At 37.0% G+C, this 21,761-nt stretch overlaps 1 protein-coding gene and 1 long non-coding RNA gene across 6 annotated transcripts in view; one reads left to right on the top strand and one right to left on the bottom strand.

The window, feature by feature from the left end:
* Nucleotides 1-21,761, top strand: part of LOC147017951 (glutamate receptor ionotropic, delta-2-like) — an 878,371-nt gene that overhangs the window by 319,440 nt on the left and 537,170 nt on the right. The window lies entirely within an intron of this gene.
* Nucleotides 17,895-19,930, bottom strand: LOC147017955 (uncharacterized). Its single transcript, XR_015062777.1, has 4 exons — nt 18,935-19,930; nt 18,642-18,800; nt 18,340-18,397; nt 17,895-18,050 (listed from the first exon to the last, which is right to left on the bottom strand). It is a non-coding gene; the product is annotated as an uncharacterized LOC147017955 (long non-coding RNA).

Below are 21,761 nucleotides of genomic sequence, written 5' to 3'. Positions count from 1 at the left end.
GCAGAGAGGAGCAGGCAAGATGGCTGATTGTATGCAATGGTTATTTTACAGGCGATTAAACTTTGCAATGTCTCCAGGGTTGTTCTGCATTAAGCTGCAACTCTTTTGTGGATAAAGTCATTATTTGAACTAATTCATTTTATTTCGTCGTGAAAACTGCCTTAAAGTTAAAGGGATCTGATATGACATGCAGCAACAGCCTGGCCAACCGTTCCTTGTCAACCATTAATTTGGAGTGCTTGCATGAGTGCTTAGGCAATTTGCAGAACACTTCGCAGTCAATAGCGGGACAGCGCGACATCCTTCTGAGTGAATCATTCACTCACTGCGGTCGCTTTTGTCTGCCACATCATTCAGACTCAGTGATTCGTACTCCATCACCCTGAGTGAGTGGTTCATGCTCCGTCACCTTGCGCCAGTGTTTTTGTGCTCAGTCAGCTTGAGAGACTGGTTTGTGCTCCATCACCCTGAGCATGTGGTTAGTGCTCTGTCACCCTGAGCGAGTGGTTCGTGCTCCATCAATCTGAACGAGTGGTTCGTGCTCCATCACTCTGAGCGAGTGTTTCGTGGTTCCTGCTCCATCACTCTGAGCGAGTGGTTCGTGCTCCGTTACACTGAGCGAGTTGTTCGTGCTCCGTCACCCTGAGCGAGTTGTTCGTGCTCCGTCACCCTGAGCGAGTTGTTCGTGCTCCGTCACCCTGAGAGAGTGGTTCATGCTCCGGTACCATGTTGTTGTTTTTTCTCCATCACCTTGATCAAGTGTTTCATCCTCGCCCTGAGCGAATTGGTTCATTCTCCATCACCCTGAGTGAGTTGTGAAATAGCATCTGATGTGCAAGCCGTTTGGCATATTAAAGAGTGTTTTCTAAATTACCAAGCAAATTTTATAAAGATTAATGTTTGTGAACATATCCCAGAAACATCTTTATAAATGCAACGTTGTTTTCAGTGAATGTTACTCATGGTTTTGGGGTTGTTAATGATATCAGGTGTGTGTGTGTGTGTGTGTGTGTGTGTGTGTGTGTGTGTGTGTGTGTGTGTGTGTGTGTGTGTGTGTGTGTGAAGCATCTCTCTCTCTCTCTCTCTCTCTCTCTCTCTCTCTCTCTCTCTCTCTCTCTCTCTCTCTCTCTCTCTATCTCTATCTCTATCTCTATCTCTATCTCTATCTCTATCTCTATCTCTATCTCTATCTCTATCTCTATCTCTATCTCTATCTCTATCTCTATCTCTATCTCTATCTCTATCTCTATCTCTATCTCTATCTCTATCTCTATCTCTATCTCTATCTCTATCTCTATCTCTCTCCCTCTCGATATATCTGGATGGTGGTTATGTCTGGATGGTGTTTGTCTCCAGATGTGTCCAAGTGGTGTTTATGTCCGTACAGGAATTTGTCTCCAGACGTGTCCATGCGGTGTTTTTCTCTGGCGAGCTTGGTTCCAGACGTGTCCGTGCTTTGTTTGTCTCCAGACGCGTCCAGACAGTAATTGAAGCTCCACTGCACGTCTGCCTTCTCTTCCTCTCACCCCTCTCAACCCCCTACCCCTCCTCCCTCCCCTCCCTCCACTCCCCACTCTTCTCCCCCACCTTTCCTCTTTTTCTCCCTCCCCCCTTTAGTATTTCCGTCAGCGAAGCAATGGGTGGTATTTGATCATGACAAATATTCGCAAACTAAAAACTGATTAATGAATTAATGAGTAAAGAAAAAATAATGATTCACTACAGAAGTAAAACAAAGAAAACTAGAGAGTTCATATTACACCTTAACCCACAAGGTCGTGAAAAGAACGGTCTTTTAAGCTCTTGCTTTGCATTCCCAAGCATGATATACAGTGCCTATAGAAAGTATACACCCACTTTCAAAATTTTCACCTTTTGTTGCTTTATAGCCTGGAATCAAATTGCATTAAATCAGAATTTTTCCAATTATATGTACACCTCGTATCCCACAACTTTCAAATGAAAAACAAATTCCACCAATTTCAGAAAATTTAAGAAAAATACAAAACTCGAATATCTTGGTTGGATGAGTGTCCACCACCCTTATAAATAGCAATTGTAAATTATCTCAGGTGTGACCAATCACCTTAAAATCACACAGCAAGTTAATTGGCCTCTATCTGTGATAAATTGCCATGATTCTGATTATTTCACAATAAAATCAGTTGTTCTTGTTGGTTCCTCTGCTGGGTAGTGCATTTCACAGCAAAGACAACCATGAGCACCAAGGAGTATTCAAAAGAACTCTGAGATAAAGTTGAGAAAAGGCACAGATCAGGGCATGGGTAAAAAAAAAAATTTCAAAGGCCTTGAATATTCTTTGGAGCACAGTCAAGACAATCATTAAGAAGTGGAAGGCATATTGTGCCACCAAGACCCTGCCTTGACCAGGCTGTCCTTCCAAACTGGATGATCGAGCAAGGAGAAGACTGATCAGAGAGGCCACAAAGAGGCCAATGGCACCTTTGAAAGAGCTGCATGCCTTAATGGCAAAGACTGGTCACTGTGTACATGTGATAACAATATCCCAAGCACTCCATAAGTCTGGCCTGTACCTTAGTGTGGCAAGAAGGAAGCCATGATTCAAAAAGCCCACCTTGAGTCCCATTTGAGGAATGCAAAAAAAATCTCTCCGGAGATTCTGAAGCCACGTGGAAAACAGTTTTATGGTGTGAAGAAACTAAGATGGAACTTTTTCGACTTCACCCAAAACGTTAATACGTTTGATGCAAACCCAACACAGCACATTCACCCAAAGAACACCATCCCTACTGTGAAGCATGGTGGAGGCAGCATCATATTATGTGGATGTTTCTCATCAGCAATGACTGGGGCACTTGTCAGGATGGAAGGGAAAATGGATGGAGTAAAATGTAGAAAAATCCAAGAGGAAAACCTGCTGCCCTCTGCAAGAAAGCTGAAATTGGGATGGAAGTTCACCTTTCAGCATGACGACCCCAAGCACACAGCCAAAGCTACAGTACACTGGAGTGGCTAAGCAACAAAGAGATAAATGTGGCATCGTCAGACCCTCGACCTAAATCCAATTGAAAATTTGTGGCATGACTTGAAGATTGCTGTCCGTCAATGCTCCCCACACAACTTAACAAAGCTTGAACAGTTTTGTACAGAAGAATGGACAAATATTGCCAAATCAAGGTGTGCAAAGTTAGTGGAGACCTAACCCAACAGACTCACAGCTATAATTGCTGTTAAAGGTGCTTCCACCAAGTATTAATTCAGAGGGTGGATGCTTATCCAACCAAAATATTCTACGTTTGTATTTTCAATTAATTTTCTGTAATTTGTAGAATTTGTTTTTCATTTAGAAGTTGTGGGTTACGATGTGTAAATAATGGTGGAAAAAGTCTGATTTAATGCAATTTGATTCCAGGCTAAAGGGAACGAAAGGTGAAATTTTTTTTAAGGGGGTGTATACTTTCTAAAGGCACTGTATATTGGTGTTGTTCGTGAACCTTGCAGAACAGGTGTGATGGTAACCATAGGAAGCCAATGTGTCAAACGGAACAGACCAGAGCTGACAATGCTTCCCTGACATGCGTTTTTCATTCCCATCAAGGTCTATCCATGCATTTACTCAATTACAAACCTTCTGCTTTCTCGTCTCAGAGAAAATGATGATTTTTGAGCAATCTGAGAAAAAGATGCACTACATAAACAGCGCTAGGTGCTGCCATATATTTGGCTGTTACTCTGTTCAGAATCTCAGGTACTTTGCCCTCAGGGCATGAGATGGCATGAATGCTGATTCCCCGAGTTACGATGCACTAGTGGCATGGATATTTTTCCAAGTACTGATAAACGGAAGGTTTTCTAAGTGCTAAAAAGGAGATTTGTGTTTTAAAGTATTCAAGTGTATAATTTAATTGAAATAAAATAAAGTTTTTATTTGTTTAAAAAAAAAAATTCACCACCGTTGCGCTGCCAACAATTTTATCAAGTGTCTTTTACACCACCTTATTTAACACGTTACATCAGTTCTTCGTGCCTGCTGTTTGTGTCCTTTATAACATCCTTAAAAACAGCAAGTTTCCTGTTTTGAATGATTTTCTATTCAGTTTGACTGCCAGACAAGCACAGACGAAATTTTTTAAATTTTAATCTCACTCCTCTCTGCGCATGCACAATCAGGACAAATTCAGAACCAAAGTATTGCTCAACTGCAGGTTTGTTTTGCGATTCAGGATCCAATTCGTGTTTAAAATATAACATTCAATTTAAATTTCCTTGTTCCTCGATTATAAACTGACATTTGTAGACAGAAGGACAGATACACAAGTGAACTATTTGCTTAACCTCATCTCTTTTTTTTTTGCTTCTTGCACGGAGGCGGGGCGGTGGGGGGGGGATAGAGAAAGAGACAAACTTATTGTGGATATTTAATGATTGTTAGAGAATGAGAAAGATTATGTGGATAAAAACAAGTTCAAATTGCGAACACACCCCATGGGAGTTCATTCGTACAACTCTCAGGTGAGCGACAGCACGGACGACAGATAGTTATTAAATTTGGTAAGATTTACATCACATCATAAAAAGAAACCAGAATAACTCACAAGAGTGAAGCTAGATTTATATCATTATTTGCGACTTATTTTTGCCCAGCGCATTTAATTTTTTTATAACAATTTTAAGAAAATGGGCCGAAAGGGCCGGAATCGCACTTTGGGCTTAGTTAATGCCTGGAGAATGGTCTCCAGAATATTCCTGTCAAGTTTGGTTCAGTTCCGTCCACTAATTACCGAGAAATAATTTTAAGAAAATGTGCCGATAGGCCGTTTCTCGGTGTTTTGCGGCGTGGGCGTTTGGTGTTTTGTTCCTTTTGGTCCCTCAGCACGGCCGTGGTTTTTTACAGGTGGGTGTCCAAGCATAATGCCTGCTGGCCTTCTCGAGGACCCCTTCTCACAGTGAAGTGGCTGGGCTTTACCTCAGGAATAAGAGAAAATGAATAGGAATGAGTTCAGAGATTTAATCAAACTGAGCCATGAAATTCACAAAACACACTGTCCCGTTGTCCCACGAGACAAGAAGGAAGGGACTATCTGAACGTATATTAATGGAATAACTGTCTGGGGACCACTGTATGTTGGATGCCATCACGTTGGAGGGATGCGGTTCCTTGAACCGCAAACATATATATATATATATATATATATATATATATATATATATATATATATATATATATATATATATATATATATATATATATATATATATATTGTTGTGGTTACCAAATTCGCAAACCACCATTCAGGTCCCTTAGGTGAGGTATCTCGGCAAGTATATGTGTAGTTAGGCCCAAACCCGTTGTCTAGTGGGAATACATGTCATTTATGCGAGCTGCGACTCTTCAGGATAGCCGTTTTTCTTTTACTATCTTTATTTTGGACCAACCGCCATGATTACAACCACAACCACCGCTTCACCACAACCGCCACGACCTTCACGTCACACCTCGCAACCGTAGCATCGCCACCGTTCTTGCCCCGCTGTGGGTACCGGTGTTGGACTCGTGCAGGGCGCACGTTGAACAGCGTGTACAAAATCACGGATTTTGTGCTTCAAAAACGGATCAAAAACGACACACGCCCACTTTTTGCCGTCCAATCGGTGAGCGAGGGGTGATTTGGCCCCGCCTCCAGAACGATCGATATATGCAAATTTGTGGATCAAAAAGCCTTCACGCCCACTTTTTCTCGGGCCAATGGGGAGCGAGGTGAAAGGTCAAAGGGAGGGGGTCAAAGGCGAAGCTACAGGGGGATAAAAGGACGGTGTTCGTCAGTCAGCAGAGAGAGAAGGGAGTGGAAGTCTGGAGCCCGAAGCCTGCAGTAGCTGGAGAAGCTGAAGAGAGTCGAACGAGGAGAGCCCAAAGAAGAGTCCAGGGTGGAGAGTCCAGAGGCGGAGAGGCGGCAGCGGCGAAGGCAGACGAGGGGTGCTCGCGACGGTGCCGGGAGCTGCGCGCCCGAGGAAGGCCGGCGGCGCTGACCTGGCCGAGGTGGAGACGCACACCAGGGATAATAAAGATCCTCTATACCCCGAGCATCAGCAACCCCCTCCTGTTTCCCCCCGCGCTGAGATAGTGCGACCAAGGGGGCCCCTTTTCCCACCCCCTGCCTGACACTGTCCGCGAGGCCCGTGGAGTGAGGTGCCATCGCCGCTCCGCGTCTCATCACCAGACGGGTAGGCGCGACCCGGTCTCGGCCTCAGGCCTGCCTCATTCTTGGGGGATTTCTTTTCCTTGGTTTTGGGTATGTGTTGTCGGCGCCGTCTGTGAAGTAGAATTGTATAAGTGTTGCCGTGTGCTCGGTAGTCGGTATTAGCTCTGCATTGTGTTTTCTTTTTTTTTGTGTGCTTTTGGTGGAATTGTATTTGTGTGCTTCCCGTGTGCCGCGAATAAATGTGCTTTATTGTTGAACTGTTCTCCCGCTTCGCTTCGTCTTTTCCTCTATTGAATCCCCATCTTGCTTCACGTAAAGGGTTGGTAGTGGGCTGAATACGCCCGATAATTAATCGAACCGTCGAGGTCGACGATAACACCGCTCGGTTATTCTGATAGTACGGAACGGGTCGCTTAAGTGGCGACCTCGACGCTTAAGGTATTCTCATATTTCATATATTGTTTTACTCTTTCTGAATTACATTTTGGTGGATGTAAGTGAGCAAGAACAGACCAGAGAAAACATTTATTATCATTGTTCTTAATATTAACAACTGCCTTCTTTCGTTTTATTTCTTTTGGTAATTCAATATAAGAAGAAGCTTTAAGAGGGTTTGATTTTAGAATGTGTACATCTAAAAAGATGATTTTTTAAAAATTGAATCCACTTCCTACCACTGTATTATCAACATCCTCCTCTTGTCTTGATAGTTCTTCATAAACCCCACTATTCAAAAAATCTTGAAATGATGTTATAAAATGAAGATCTGTCCTCATATAAGGAGTTTGTTCTTCATCTTGTCTTTTCATATTCATTTTCACTCCCATATAAAACTTTAAAGTTTTCATTTCTTTTAATGTTTTTTTAATAAATTTTTCAACATCAGGTTTCACTATTTCAATTGATTCAATTATTGATGATGGACCGGGTTCTCCAAATTGAAAAATCCTTATTTTTATATGCCCTTTAAATGCCCCATCAGTGTTTTCAATATAATAGTCTCCCTTTACTTTAAACTCATTTTTCTTGTGTTTTTGTGATTGAAGATGCCTATTATAACTACTCTTACAAAACATCCTTTGAGCAGGTATCACAATGTTTTCTTTCCAACTCAAGAGGGGATATTTTGTGAAATAGATTAAATGTGTGTTTGTTGGTTCGGAGGTGTTTTCTATAATGTTTATATTCGTGATTACAAACATCGCAGTATGTTGTATTCACCATATTTATATAATAAAACTTTGCTTAAACTAAAAATTTCTTGATGAAAATTTCGTTTATTTTACAGGTGAATCTGTGCTTAAACTAAAATTTTCTTGATGAAATTTCGTTTATTTTACAGGTGAATCTGTGCTTAAACAAAAATTTTCTTGGTGAAAATTTCGTTTATTTTACAGGTGAATCTGTGCTTAAACTAAAATTTTCTTGATGAAAATTTCGTTTATTTTACAGGTGAATCTGTGCTTAAACTAAAATTTTCTTGATGAAAATTTCGTTTATTTTACAGGTGAATCTGTGCTTAAAACCATTTTATCCTCCAACTTTTTCACTTAATAAATACAATGTTTCAAGACACAAAAGACAAGTTTCAATCAATCTCTTCATTTGTAAAAGATGCTGAGAAATATGTCAAGGATGTAAAATTGAACAAAGATAAATATAACAACTATTGGATAAAAACAATTATGGTGGATATGATGAGTTCTTCAATTTACTTCAGTGGAAGGGCTTTTAGTATACCTGGAAGAACATCAATTAAGGTATCTCTAACAAAAGTTTCTCCTCTCCCTCTGGCAATATATTCAAAACTAGAAAAAGCAATGAAACAAGAAAAGGTATCAAAAAATAAAAAACCTTATGGATGAAGCTTTAGAAAGAAAAGATAAGACCATCTGTAATATGCAAGGAGAAATTTGTATTTTTTTCAACAACCCTAAAGATATAAATCCTGATGAAATAAAGGATGTTAATATATCAGGTGAAATGACATTTCGTTCAATTGTAGTTAAGGATCATTTTAAAATTACCTTTAATATAAAAAATGTAGCAGTTGAATCTGTTAATGAAAAAATGTATATCGATATCGATGGTAATGTTTTTTCTACTAATTAAATGAGCCAATATTCAACTGAAGATTTTGAAGATTATGAGAGTGATTATGATACCGAGAGTTTGCATTCAAACGATAGTTATGACACCGAGAGTTTGTGTTCAAATGATAGTTATGAAAGTATAGATGATTCTGAAAGTATCGAAGATGATATCGAAGATGAATTTCAGTTTAAGTAAAGTTTTACTTTATAAATATGAATAGTTTACTCGATTTTGAGCCTCTTGAATTCCATGATTCTCCATATGACAAATTTGAGAATTGTCCTGCGTGTGAAAGACGGGGATTAAACACAGTCAAAAGCCTATAAACAATGTATATTCTGTGATTATCTTCTAATTAATGATAATCAAAAATATAAAAAGGAAAATAATTCTTTTAGATTTACACCAAAAATGAATTACTTTACAAGATTGATTCGAGAAATGAATGTAAAGAACGAGGGTGAGAACACACCTTTCCTTACAAGGGAAGAAACTGAACGTATTAGAGAAATGTTCAAAGGATTGTTGTTATATCTTATTCATGGATGTGATTTTCAGGGAAATATCAACACAAGATATTGCATAAATAAAATAATGGATTATCTTGAAATTAAACCTGAACTTAGGATAAAATATAGAATTTCGAAAAAAGCCAAGAATAAATTAAATAACCTGTTTTCCAAATATATAAATGAATGATTTTTACCTATTTGGGAAAATAAGATAAAATTTGACAACCATAAAAATCTCCCAAATTCATTAAGATGCCTCATAGTTGGTTCAAGTGGATGTGGAAAAACCTGCTTACTTTTAAAGATGCTCCTCACTCCCAACTTTTTAGATTATGATAATTTAATAATTTTCACAAAGTCGAGTTTTCAACCAGAGTATCAACTACTCTCACAAGGTTTTAATGCTGGTCTTCAAAAAGAAGATATAATCGGTTTATTTAAACTTCAAAAATACCTAAATGATTTTAACATTGAAGATATAATACAACTATTTTGTGATACACAGAGATGTAAAAAGAAATCAAAACCGATAACTTGTATTCTGAGTGATAATACGGATGATATACCGTCTCCCCAAGATTTGGATAAATCCAAAAAGAACCTCGTTATCTTTGATGATTGTGTTAATGAGAGAAACCAAACGGTAATGGACAGCTACTACACAAGAGGGAGACATTCTTCTTGTAATTGTATTTATCTTAGTCAATCGTACTTTCAGCTTCCTCGTCGTTCCATCAGAAACAATGCTAATACTTTTATTTTTTTCAAGTTAAATTCAATAGATATAAACAATTTTTGGAGAGACAATTGTTCCACATTATGTAGTAAAAAGGAATTTGGGGATTACATGAAACACACGACTGAAAAATATAAATATATTGTTGTGAAACAAGATGAGATATTAAATGATATTTTTCAATAAATAAATGGATGCGAAAGAAAGAGCAAGAAGATTTAGGGAACATCAAGAGTTGGTTTCAAAAGTTGTAAAACAGCAGGAAGACATAAAGAAGAAACGCAGACAGAAACTAACGGGCGAAGAAGCATTTGAAAGAAAACAAGAGAAATTTTTTAAACCACTTTTAAAAACTTCCCAAGGAAAAATGAAAGATGTTTCCACATTTCCCACGGTAGAATATACTCCTAAAAAACTTCAAATGTTAAAAGATTTCAGTCAAATGACGGAGGAAGAGTTAGAGCATTTAGGAGAATTAGAATATGATGATGAAGGTTTATTTCAACAACTGGAAGAGATTAATCGACCCCCTGATTATATTGTGAATGCTCTTCAAAACAATGAATATTCAGCGGATTCAAAAACCAAAGCAGGACTCATTCCAACAGAACAATCAGCAATATTTCATCTTGTTCAAGAAAAGGTATTGATATTTAATGATGAATTAAGGTTCTTGGGTTCTGCTCAACCCCCTGTTAAACTAACTCCAAGATTAATGTTTCTTCTCACAAAGATGGAAGATTAGGTTCAACTGTGAGGGATGAATCAAAGTATATTGATAAACCATTGGATATGGAAAATAATGATGATAGAGTATATATTGATCTGCTGAACACTCTAAATTATAAGGTTATTCTTTCTGGTAAAAGTAGGAAGAATGAGAAGGAGAAACACATTATTCAGGCTTTAAGTATCCTTGGTTCAGGTGTTAGTTTTCTTCCAAATGACCCATCGCAATTAGTTAATAGACTGTTATTGTTGTTAGGCAGTAAGAAGGCTGGAAATAACAATTGTTTTAATGAAGCATCAGCCATTTTAGACCAGTTGATGAACATGAAAATAATTAATAAATATCAATATAAAGACATTTTATCTCATATTAAATAAGATGAGAAGCACAATCCTTAGTTTCAATTTCACAACAAGCGACCACACATCTTCATTCCCATACCCACTACAACTTGACACAACAAAAGAATATGAGGCATCTTTATTGTCCATGGAAACTCATAATACCTTATTTAATATAACCGAGAAAAATGACAAGTTTAGTTATAATCCAGGAAGTGGATACAAAACGATAACAGTCTCACCCGGAGCATATGAGATTTCTCAAATATCTTCCGAAATTGCTCGTCTTATGAAAGAACAGGGTGATGAACCAAAAAATATTGTTATAAACATTCAAAAACATACTTCAAAATCAACAATTAAAGTTAAAAATAACTACAAGGTTGATTTCACAATTGATAATTCATTTAGAGAGTTATTGGGTTTCTCCTCAAAAAAGATTGAAACTAATGGGACGTTTTACAGTGATAATGTCATTCAAATATCCTCAGGAATAAATTCGGTGTTAATTCACTGTGATTTGATTGATGGTGCTTATAATGATGGGAAAAAAAACAAATACAATATTTTCATTCAGCGCATACTCAACCCCAATTGGTTATAAATTCAATATGGAACCCAAAAATTTGGTTTATCTACCTGTGTCAGGAAAAACCATACACAGAGTAAATTTTAGGATAACCGACCAAGATAATCGTGTGATTTCTTTTAATGGAGAAGTTATATCCATCAGAATTCACCTACGTGAAGTTTTCCAATAAATAAATACGATGGTTATTGTGAGGAAACACGAGTTGGGAAAATATAAAATAATTACAGGGGATGGGATGTTCCTTTCCCCATACTACAAGGGTGAAGGTATGTATCTTGGTAGAGGATACTATAAACCTAAGAGACAAAGGGGTGTTGGGCATCAATTTAGAGGAGATGGGATAATTGATACTCTCATGGGTATTGGTTCAACTATTCTTAAACATAAAGATCTAATTGGTTCAACTGCTTCTGCTGTGGGAAATGTTGCAGGTGCTGTAAAGAGTATAAAAGATGCCCAGAAGGAATCTCATAAATTACAAGCAATAAAAGAAATTAAGAAAGGCAAAACTCAGTTGCACCCCCAAGAACTACAGAAAATAATTCAAATACTTGGATCAGGGTTTCAAAAGTTTTAACATCTTTTTTTCCTAAATAAATACAAGTATGGAAGCAATTGATAGTATCTATGATTTGGATGATACTATTATTATCTCAAACTCCACTAAAAAGAAGATTACTTCAAGGTAAATGCAATAACTGGAACAGACTGGAATACGAATGGTACAAAAAGTTTTGAAATAAATAATCAACAAACCTATTTGAATCTCTCCGAAAGTTTCTTGTTGTGTAAATTTAAATTCACTAAGGCTGGGAATAACACAAACGCTACACTTGTAAATGATTTCTTCTGGAATATGTTTGATAGTGTGCGTTTGTATATTGGAACACAAGAAGTTGAAGCGGTTGATTATGTCTCTGCTGTATCTGAAATGATAAAATTTACACTCTATACATTCAGTGATAGAATGGGAAAGGGGTCTGTCGAAGGTTTTATTCCTGATATGTCAACGGGAACAAACACAGACCCTGGGTATACTCAAAGGAAAGGAATGTATAATGATGATACAAAAGCAGAAAATAGTTTTACTGTGGCAGTTCCTCTTAAAGGTATATTTGGATTTTGTGATCATGATAAAGTTCTGTATGGCCTTAAAATTAGATTTCAACTACAAAGGAATGATAATGAAAATCGATTGCTTTTTGGTGTTGGTAGTGCTTTTGGTGATCAGAATAAATTTGTAATTGAGGAAATGAGTTGGTATATCAGTGAATATACTCCTAATCTTAAAACAGAAGAGATGTTGAATCGAAGACTTAACTCAAAGAAACCACTCAGTGTATCATACCTCAAAGAAGATGTCAACACGTTAAACTCAATCAAACTACTTACACGTGGAATTTGGGTGTTCTGGAAGGAAAGCCACGATATCTGTGGATCATTTTTAAAAAGCCAGATGGTGATACTGCGACTGATAAGAATAATGCATTGAGTGATAATGCTAAGGTGAAACAACTTCGCGTTTCTCTAGATGGAACATTTTACCCACGAGATAGATTGGAAATTAATTGGGAAAAAAATGATTTTGCTGAAGCATACAAGTCTTACCAAAAGGTGTGTGAAAGTAATGGAAATAAAGAACCTATTTTGGATATGACAGCATTTAAAAGTTTGTATACAATCTATGCGTTTGACCTGAGCGCTCAAAAGGAAACTATAAAGTCTAATCGAGTGGATACTTCCCTATACATTGAAAGAGGAGAGAGTGAAGAAGTTGATACATATTGTTTGCTTTTGGAAGAAACAGAATTGCAGATTAATACAGATAATGGTGTGATGATTAGTCTCACATAATTTTTTGTTAAATAAATGAGTGGCAAAGTACCAACTGGGGTATATGTTAATCAAATCAATCTTCATAAACTATCATCTTGTGTTCAAAATCAAAAGCCTTGTACGATTAACGTTAATACAATTCAGAGAAAAGGAGCAGTAAGAATTGATGTTTTTCTCACAAGAGAACAGGTTAAAATCTTGAATGACACTGGCTCACTTAAAATTAAAATGACAAAACCAATGTTGAAAAAATATTCAATAAGAGAGACGAGTGGAGGATTTCTCCCATTTCTAATTCCTTTATTTGCTGGTTTAAGTGCGGTTGGAGCATTGACGGGTGGTATTTCAACAGCGGTGAAAACTGCCAACGAAAGGAAGGCTCAACTCCAGGCTCAAAAAGAATTGGAAAGACATAACAAAGAGTTGGAGAAACAAATTAGTGGAAGTGGTGTAATTGTCGATTTTGCTGAAAAACTTGAAGGTCTGCCTGATAAAGCGAGATTGCTAGTTGGAGATATGCTTTCTTCTATAGCACAAGCAGGTGTAAAATTAACGAAAAGAGGTAATGGATTATATCTTTCTAATAAATAAATGAGCATTGATGAGTGGTTGAAAGAATTTGGAAAGAATACAACATCAAATTTACAACTTGTCAAATATTGTAAGAAATTAAAAATTCATAATGTGGTTATTTGTATGAGAGATGAATTAACAAATGTGCCAAAACATACAAAGAATATTATTATGAACTTAGAAGATAATAATGGGAACGGTTCTCATTGGGTTTGTATTTTTAATAGTCAAGACAAATATTATTTTGATAGTTTTGGTCTTCCACCACCTGTTGAAGTCATAAAATTCTTACAGAATGGTGTTTATCAAACATTTCAAGTCCAAGAATTAAATTCCAAGTGTTGTGGCCAATTATGCCTATATGTGTTATTTCAACTCAACAAAAATAAAAAATTTTATGATATTATTTTTAATCTAATATAAATGACTTATGTTGGTAAAGATGGTTCTATCTTTGGTGTATCTCAAGAACTGGATATTGATTTATCAAATTATTACACAAAGGCACAGGCTGAACGACATAAATATAATATAACCAAAAATATTAACATGAAAAATGCTTATAAATTAAAAAATTATCCAAGCCCGACTGACGCGAATGACTTGGTGAGATTAAGCGATTTATCACAATATATATCCTTAAATAAAACAGCCGTGTATTCCAAAGATACAGAAGTGTTGATATTATCTCCAGGTCATACAGAATTCACAGTTCGAATTAAAATAAATTTTTATAAAGAAGGGCGTATCGTTTGTATGAGAATAGAACAATGGGGGTATGATATGAATGATTTAGGGTATAATTGGTCATTTAAAATTAACCTCGAAGACCTGGAACAATTAAATCAGTCTCGTAAGGAAGAATATTATCCACTTGGTATCGAGAATGAGTTTTGTGGGGCTACGATTAGTAAACAACAAATAAAAGAATTTAATAAGGGTAAATATAATAATGGTTTTGCCCTTGTTTATCTCATGAAAACAGAAAAAACAGGATTATATATAATAAGTAAGGAAATACAAAATGATTTAACTATGGGAAGATGGGGAGGTGTTTCGTGCCATAATATTGTTCTAACATATATTTCTAATACATAAATGACAGCAAGAAGGCTTCAAGAAAATTATCATTTCTTTGTCCAAGCATACCTTCAAGAAAAGGGTATTCGGTATTTTAATAAATATGTTCTACAACATAAGAATGAGGTATTTTCAATAAAAGATTGGCATTATGCTGATGTTGATAAACCGACAACTTTAGATTTAATTAGAATGTTAAATAATGAAAAAATTATAAAGTTAAGAAAAGGTAAGGCTCTTTTAGAAATTCAAAAGAAATTTTATTGGTTTCCTGTTGTAAAAAAATTATTTTGGATACAGGAATAACAAGAAATCCTGATGAATATATGTATAATATTCTATGGGGTGTAAGCGATTCAAGGATAGTAAGGGATGAGGAAGGAGTTGAAGAAGAGAGGGAAGAGGAGGAAAAGGAGAAGAGGGAGAAGAAAGAGAAGGAGGAAAAAGAGAAGAGAGAGAAGGAGGAGAGGGAGAAGAGAGAGAGGGAGGAAAGAGAGAAGAGAGAGAGGGAGGAGAGAGAGAAGAGAGAGAGGGAGGAGAGGGAGAAGAAAGAGAAGGAGAGGGAGGAGAGGGAGAAGAAAGAGAAGGAGGAAAAAGAGAAAAGAGAGAAGAAGGAGAGGGAGAAGAAAGAGAAGTAGGAGAAAGAGAAGAGAGAGAAGGAGGAGAGGGAGGAAAGAGCGAGACAAAATAAATATCAAAATATGGAAACCAGTGAGATTAAAAAAAAGATTAAGGGTATTACAGAAAATAACTCAACCCACCGAGGAGGAAAAGAAAGAATTGACAAGTCTATTTGCAATACTTTCGACAAGACTATTAGCATCGACAAGATATGGATTTTAATTCAAGTTTTTCATTTTTTTTTTTTCTTAAATAAATGGAGGAGAGAGTGAAGGCATTTCTAAGGATTCTTTATGTTTTAAAAATTAAGATTCAAATGTGCATGTTGGAAACTAAAAAGGTTTTTGCACTCTGCAGGAATTTTTCTCATAAATAAATGAGTTATTGTCTCAAATGTAAAAAGAAAACTAATACTAAAAATATTTCATATATTAAAAGTAAAAATAACAGGGTTATACAAAAAGGTATATGTTCGGTGTGTGGTTCAAAAAAAAATCAATTTATCTCCCAACACAAACTAGGAGGAGATATCCAAAAATTTTTATCAGGAAGTAAATTTACAACTACTGGAATACCAGGGGAATTACATCTTCCAGGGTATTCTTTCTGTGGCCCAGGCACAAACTTGGATAAAAGATTAGATGAGGCAGACAATCCTAAATCCTGGAGTAAGCCTATCAATAGAGTTGATGAAGTGTGCATGAGACACGATATTGATTATGGGAATACCACAACGTTGCAAGAAAAGCATGAAGCCGATAGAGAAATGTTGTATAATTTGTCTCTGATACAAAATCCAACCTTGAGAGAAAAAGTTGATCGGTTCATTGTGAAGAAGATGATCAGTGCTAAATTGAAACTTGGACTTGGAAATTCAAAAAACTTATAGGCTCTAATGATGCCATTAAGACTGAAGAGCAATTAGCTGATGAATTACATAAACCAATATTCACAAAGTTTCAGAGAAGGAAAGTTTATTCCAAGGAAGTTGATTATATCTGGTCTGCTGATTTGATTGAACTCAATAATGATAAGGGGTACAAGTATGCTTTAACCGTTATTGATTTGAGGAGTAGATATGTGTGGGTTGTCCCTTTAAAAAACAAAACAGGTAATACTCTTATGTTAGCTTTTCAACAGATATTTAATAAAAGTAAGAGAAAACCTAAAAAATTGTGGACTGATGAGGGTAGGGAGTTTTATAACAAGACATTTATGAATTTTCTAAAAAATAACAGTATTACATTATACAGTACCTTTAATGAAGGGAAGGCAGTTGTTGTTGAACGTTTTAATCGTACCTTAAAAGAGAGACTATATAAAAATTCACACAACTCGGTTCACAACAATGGTCATCTTTTATTCAGGATATTGTGGATAAGTATAATGACACGATTCACACGGCAACAAATATGAAACCATCAGAAACATTTACAAAATTAAAATATGAAAAAGAGATTAATGTCAGAAAACCTAAGTTCAAAGTTGGTGATATCGTAAGAATATATCGGTGGAAATCTCATTTTGAAAAAGGTTATACGAAAAGATGGACCAACGAGCTTTTTAAAATTGTTGATGTAATAGATACGGTTCCTTGGACTTATAAGATATATGATTTGGAAGGGGAAGAGATTTTAGGTTCATTTTATTCACAGGAATTACAAAAGACAAAGATAAATTGAAATTTTTTGACTCCGCCCCTTTTTGGCTCCACCCACACAAGCCCCCGCCCACACAAGCCCCGCCCACACAAACCCCACACAAACCCCACCACACACCCCCCCACAAGCTCCAATAAATTGAAATTTTTGACTCCGCCCCTTTTGACTCCGCCCACACACGCCCCTCCCACCGAAGGCCCGCGCACACAAACCCCACACAAACCCCACACAAGCTCCACACAAGCTCCCCACAAAAACTCCACACAAGCTCCACACACACAAACCCCACACAAGCTCCACCCATATTCATCATATTCACATAATTAGTGATTAGTTAATTAGTTCCCCACACACACAACATGTTTATTTAATTAAAAAATTATCCACCCATCCACACAAGCTCCACTCATCCACCCATCCCCCATCTCTCCACCCATCCATTTATCCACACAAACCTCATCCACATAAGCCTCATCCACATTCACCCCTCCCACACAAGCTCCACCCACATAAACCCCTGCCCATATAAACCCTGCCCACATAAACCCCTCCCACATAAGCCCTGCCTACACAAGCTCCACACAAAACTCCACACACATAAACCCCTCCCACACAAGCTCCACCCACATAAACCCCGCCCACACAAGCCCCACCCACACAAGCCCCACCCACACACACACCCCGCCCACACAAGCCCCTCCCACACACACCCCACCCACACAAGCCCCCACCGAAGCCCCGCCCACACAAGCCCCGCCCACACAAGCCCCACCCCCCTCATCCCCCTGTGCGCCCCTCACCTTTGACCCACCACCTCCCTCATCCCACCCCCACCCTTCCCCACACACACACATGGGGAGGGGAGGGATGGGATGAGGGGGTGATGGGTCATTGGGGGAGTGCACCTACCCCCCTACCCCCCCTTTACATCTCTTTTATTCTTTTCTTGTAATTCAGAATCAAGTAATTGTAAACAAAACAAATATAATTTATTAATATTGAAAATATTAAATATTCATTTGCGAGAATGTACAATCTTTCCCAGCAATCTTCTTCAGATGCCTTGTGATTTCGAAACTCAGACACCATATTCTGTTTTGAAACAAAAAGTGGATAATAATTAGGTTCTATAAAGATAATTACATGGTAATATGAATAAGCCTCGTTGACCACTGAATTAACACACCAGGAGCCTGTCATCCTTTCAAGGTCAATAAAATGAATTCCAGTGTACTGACAAAACCACGTCCAAACTAATGATGCAACCAACATAAGGCGACATTCTAAAGAGAGAGTGATATTAATAATAATTCAGAAATATTTACCTCCAGAAAATCATGTGTTGTATGAGTGATATTAATAATAATTCAGAAATATTTACCTCCAGAAAATCATGTGTTGTACAAGATTGCTTCAACAGCTGATGTTGTGCGATAGTGCTGAAAAAAAAAATAATAAGTCAAGGGTATAGATGAAGAGACAGACAGGGAAAGCAACACACACACACACACGCACACACACACACATACACACACACATAGACACACACACACGTGCCTCACCATTGGTTTAATTCATTCGAGATCAGAGACCAGTCATTATAAATCATTGGCCTCTTCAATAAGAGCAGAGAGAGGTAGGTAGAAAGACAGACAGAGAGAGAGGCACACACACGTGTCTCACCATTGGTTTAATTCCTTCGAGATGAGAGGACGTGATAAGACTTCATGCCACTCATTGAAAATGTCTTTCAATTCTCTTCTAAAATCATTGATCTCTTCAATAAGAGTATTAATTTCATGAACCACGTCGTGATATGTGAACTCAATTTCTTCCAATGCCCTGTCAGGGAAAAAATATATATATATATATATATATATATATATATATATATATATATATATATCAGAATTATCATGATTTAATTAATAATCATTTGCTTCATCGTTCAAAGAGGAAAGCATACACAAACTTACCAACTCTGTAGTGGGCTGTTGGCTTCATCGGAAGAAATATCGTCCATGCCTCAGTTGTAAAAATGAAAATCCCGTCTGGCAGAAACTTTGTCTGGCGAACCGCTTATAAAGCAACGATGAGGAGATTGCTTAATCATTGGGTGTGGGCACAGGAAATGACAAGCTTCTCTTAATGATCTCATCTGGCCACCGCCCGAGTTGCAAATCGTTTTTGGACATAAACCACGCCATAAAAGTTTTGATTCAAATGTTTTCAGTTCGTGTTCTGAGATAAAATATAAACACGAGACCTTGTCTCACAGAATAGTTCCTATTTTTTCACAGCATGACAGTCCAAAACCACTTCCTCATTCACACAGCACGGCCGTGTCAAAAAACACTTCCTCATTTTCACGGCATGAACTGAAAACATTTGAAACAAAACTTTTTTTCTGGCATGGTTTATGTACAAAAATGATTTGCAACTCGGGCGGTGGTCAGATGAGATCATTAAGAGAAGTTTATCATTTCGTAATGGCACAAAAGGGGTATCTTAAAAAATATAAAGATTCAAATGTTTTGTTTTTCAATATTTTAGATGGGGATTATTGTGCAAAGAAAATTAAACTATTGAAGGAATTTGAGAATGAACAAATGTTTATAGGTTCAATGAGTGAGCTAAACAATATGCATTGGTTATTTGATAAAGAGTGCCCCGAGGCTTAGACGTTTCAGATATTTCTTTAGAATCACCTTTAACAAATCTTTATCTTGTTGTATGGGTTATTTGAATAGAGAGCCCCTAGTTTAAAAGGGGAAATAAAAAAATGACCGTTTTTACAGCCATTTTTCCCTGCTATGCAGGGGTTTGGCTTTTTCTTGAGGCAATGTTTTATGGCCGGATGCCCTTCCTGACACCAACCCTGGTCGCCTCTTACGACACACAGGGATATGGTACACCTATTCTAACCGGGGCATACACCGGGACCAGTACACTGGCACTCATTTTGCCGACCTCGGAAGGATGGCAGGCTGAATTAACCCCCTGGTGTTAATTCAGCAGCCAACGGGATTTGAACTCAGGACCCTGGGATCCCAAGCCGCCACCCTAACCACTAAGCCAACACCAGGCTCCAGGTTAAAAGGGGAGACAAATAAATATACCTTGGGCTAAAAAGGGGATTTATTTTTTCAGGGGAAAAAAAGAAAAATTTCATGGCTGAAAATCCCCCATTCATTTACATGGGGAAAAGTGAGCCAGAACCAGTATTCTTACCCTACATATATATATATATATATATATATATATATATATATATATATATATATATATATATATATATATATATATATATCTTATATATTATTTCCCGGTTTGTGGTTTTGTGTCGCACTATCTTCGACTTTGTTCTGCGCTTAAGTAACGTGATATTCGACTTACATTATCTCAAAGACCACATGAGGTGCATGGTACAAAAAAAAGTAAATAAGATGGTTCTGAAACAGTGAAATCATATTCCACTTACTGCATTAAAGTAAAATTACTACTGATACTCTACATCAGTTCCTTTCTCAAACACACCCACCCCAACATGTCGCGCAGAGCGCGGGTTATGCTCGTGTATATATATTTATATATATATATATATATATATATATATATATATATATATATATATATATATATATATATATATATATATATATACTGTACTCTGCTGACGATATATTTGCATTGGCTCTGCCTATTAGGCATGAGCTTGATGGTGCCTGTAATTAAAAAAATTGAAACAGCAATGAATTATGTGAATAAAAAAAGTAAAGTTTAATTTGTTGCTGGTGTGAATATATGACAAATGTGTGCCCAATTGATAAGGCGACATGTCGGTACAGATAGCAGCTTAAAAATTAGCCTGAAACAGCAATTAATTATGTGAATAAAAAGGACAGAAAATCAAATTATTGAATGTGGTATGTACCCTTGTTCCCAGTGGTAATCTGTGAATTTCCTTCAAAATGATCCATCTCGGGTTTTGGGTCAGTGACAGGATGTTGATGCGTCGGAGTGCAAAAGAATGTTAGTTTCTTTTAATATGTCTGCAGCGAGATCCAGTGTTATGCATGACCCAAATGGATGACAGAGAGGGAGGTAGATTTTTTTGGAAGAGATTGCAGTGACCAGACTAATGTGAAACAGTGTTTGGTTCAAACTTGAAGCAGGAAGCTGCTGATGGATGTTCATACAATCCAGGAAGCTTGTCAGAATCTGTTTAATTTGGAAAAAAAAAATTTTCATCTCTTGTCTCAGTAGTTGATCCAGGCACCTCCCCATGCTTGGATTCATCACATCAATATTACCTACTTGGATGATAAATTAGTGAGATGCTTACCTTGAAGATAATATATAGGGGTTGATTTGATGCTGTTTTGCAAATGAAGTACAATCAAAGATGGTTGTTGGCTGTTACCATGAGCAAATAAGCAACATTGTTACTGAGTGTTATATTCCACAATTCCAGAAATAGAGTGTGTGTCTGCCAAGGAGCAATTGGTGGTATGCATTTTGCTATTTCAGAGAGAGAGAGAGAGAGAGAGAGACTGACTTTTATGTCCTTTTATTACATAAGCATAAAAGGAAATAAATTTTATACAATCAAAACCAACAGAAAATGAAACCAGTTACAAACATTTCCATTCAAGAAGAAACTGTAAACAACAAGAGGTTAAATTACCAAATCAAGAACAGCACAAAGGAAATTTGATGAAGGTTAGAGATTGAGCAGCAAACGGCCATCAGATATTTTACAAAAGTCATCATTTATACACCATAATTTCTCAAAAAATAAAC

The sequence above is a fragment of the Eptatretus burgeri genome, chromosome 10 (assembly GCF_056783735.1).
Source record: "Eptatretus burgeri isolate ZD-2024b chromosome 10, Ebu_testis_v1, whole genome shotgun sequence".
Classification (NCBI taxonomy): domain Eukaryota; kingdom Metazoa; phylum Chordata; class Myxini; order Myxiniformes; family Myxinidae; genus Eptatretus; species Eptatretus burgeri.
The sequence above is the reverse complement of the archived record's forward strand: the minus strand, read 5'-3'. Positions and strand labels throughout refer to the sequence as shown.